We start from the raw sequence: 2,574 nt of genomic DNA, 5'->3' as shown, positions 1-2,574 counted from the left end.
TTGACAACCGATGCTGGTGTGTTTACGTCCCCGTAACTTAGCGATTCGGCAAAAGAGACCGATAGAATAAGTTCTAGGCTTCCAAAGAATAAGTCCTGGGGTCGATTTGCTCGACTAAAGGCGGTGCTCCAGCATGGCCACAGTCAAATGACTGAAACAAGTAAAAGAGTAAAAGAGAGAGAGAGTACATCACGACTCTTCCATTGTCACAGGTCTTTCGGTTAATGGAATCACTAATGAGGTCACAATGAAGAGTCATCTGTACATCATTGGCTCATATGATGATCGCTTGTGCGACACGAGCGTCACATTCGGAGTCTCTGCGGTTAGTACCCAGTGACAGGCCGGAGCAAGATGAACAGTAAATCATGTAAAACCGCAAGATTTACACCAGAGTGTCCCTCTCCACGAAGGATGCTGTGAGAACAACTAGGCACTAATCACTCCCAGTGATTTTAGTTGGATGGTTGTGGACTCGCCTGAGTTCATCCACCCTTTTACGGGTCTTGTCTTTCATCCCGTTTGGTGTGCAAAAAGTATGCTACTATCCAAGCAGGCTTGGCGGTGATACAGGTTTAGTTGCCGACGACCCGACTATGCAACAGATTGAATTACATGTTACTAGTAGCGCTCGAGAGCGACCAGGCATGACATATAGTCATACATACATACATACATACACGCAGAGATAGACATGCCAACATATATACACACACATATATATATATATACTTACAGATTGAATTACATGCTACACACAAACACACATATACACACGTTACACACACATACATACACACATGTTACACACACACATACATACACACATACATACATACATACACACATACATACACACATACACACACACACTCCTACTCATACAGATGTAAACTGATACGTTTTTGTATATCTGCATTTTTATGTTTTTTATGTATTTTGTATTTGTACGAGTATGCATGCATATGGAGGTGTTTGTGCGTGTGTGTGAGTTTGTGCATGTGTGTGTGTGTACTGCAGTATTTGTGCATAGATATACTATCAAAATAGCCTCTAAACCTTGAAAACACAGAAGCCAGCTATAAGCTTCGAGACTTACAACATTCGCCCTCGTATGACACGACATAGACCCCCATCGTTCATTTTCTTTTTCTTTTCCTGACTCTCTTTTCATATAAATCCACCAATTTCTTCTTTTCTTATAAATCTATTCATCAAAACAAAAAGATAGTGTAAGACATACGATGCCTTCTTGACTCCTTCATATCATCCCTCACTTATGTTTTTCTTGTTCAGCCACAGGTCAATTGAGCCATCAAACCATATAAATTTTGCACTGCACACAAATGCCTCTTAATTCAAATCTACCGAAATGTCTAAACATTTGTAGCACCACTTCCTTGGGATTTTTTCAACATTTTTCTACTTTTTTCTTTATTCATTTCTCCTCCATTTTGTCTTCTTTCTCCTCCATTTTGTCTTCTTTCTCCTCACTCTCTTTCTCCTCCTCCTATCCATCTCTTTCTCTCTCGTCATTATAATCTTCGTTTTCTTCTTCTCCTCCTCCTCCTCCTTCTTCCTCTTTTCTCCTTCCCCCGTTACTACCAGCCATGAGAATGATGATGATGATGATGAGCATGGCGCTTGTCATTCTTCTTTCCTTTCTAATTCTTCTTTTCCTTCTTATTAATCTTCTACGTTTCCTTCTCTCGGCCCCCCACCTACGTCTTCTTCCGTTTTACTTCTGCTTTTTCTGCCTTCGTTCCACTTCTCAGTTTATTGTCTCCTTTTTCTTTACAGCTCTCTATTTTTTGTATTTTTATTTTTAAAAATTCCTTTATTCCTCTCTTCTCTTTCCTTTGCCCACACATTATTAACTACCAATACGTTTGACCAATAAACCTTGTCAAAGTTTGTAACCATTAATCTCTGCTTCATAAATCGTCTGAGGACCGGATACGAGAAACCTCGACCAACGACCCACACAGCCTCACCTTTAAATAAACAACATCATTCTACTGTACTTAACAATACTGAGTGCATTTTCGCTTAATTGCAAAGCATACTAATGCAAATCCACCATGTCCTATAGTACAGTTTCTCTATTACTATAATCCTTTGTATTTATATAACTATATATACATATAGGCACAGCCGTGACTGTGTTGTAAGAAGCTTGCTTCCCAATCAAATAGTTCCTGGTTCAGTCCCACTGCGTAGCACCTTGAGCAAGTATCTTCTACTATAGCCTTGGGCTGACCAAAGCCTTGTGAGTGGATTTGGTAGACAGAAACTGTGTTTGTCCCCCACCCCACGCCGATGCTAGTGTGTTTATGTCCCCGTAACTTAGCGGTTCGGCAAAAAATACCGATAGAATAAGTACTAGGCTTACAAAGAATAAATCATGGGGTCGATTTGTTCGACTAAATGCTGTGCTCCAGCATGGCCGCAGTCAAATGATTGAAACAAGTAAGAGAGAGTAAAAGAATATGTCTGCTTCCCCCTCTCTTTCTCTCTCTCTTAATTTATATAAGTCTGTGTGTGCGCGCGTGTATGAATATATACACACACACA

General features: G+C 40.2%; 1 protein-coding gene across 1 annotated transcript in view; it reads left to right on the top strand.

The window, feature by feature from the left end:
• The window catches only part of LOC106878539 (serine/threonine-protein phosphatase 6 regulatory ankyrin repeat subunit B), a 187,752-nt gene that overhangs the window by 88,170 nt on the left and 97,008 nt on the right, over positions 1 to 2,574 (top strand). The gene's annotated exons all lie outside the window — the stretch shown is intronic.

The sequence above is a fragment of the Octopus bimaculoides genome, chromosome 7 (genome assembly GCF_001194135.2).
Source record: "Octopus bimaculoides isolate UCB-OBI-ISO-001 chromosome 7, ASM119413v2, whole genome shotgun sequence".
Lineage (NCBI taxonomy): Eukaryota > Metazoa > Mollusca > Cephalopoda > Octopoda > Octopodidae > Octopus > Octopus bimaculoides.
This window is presented reverse-complemented; position numbering and strand designations above follow the sequence as displayed.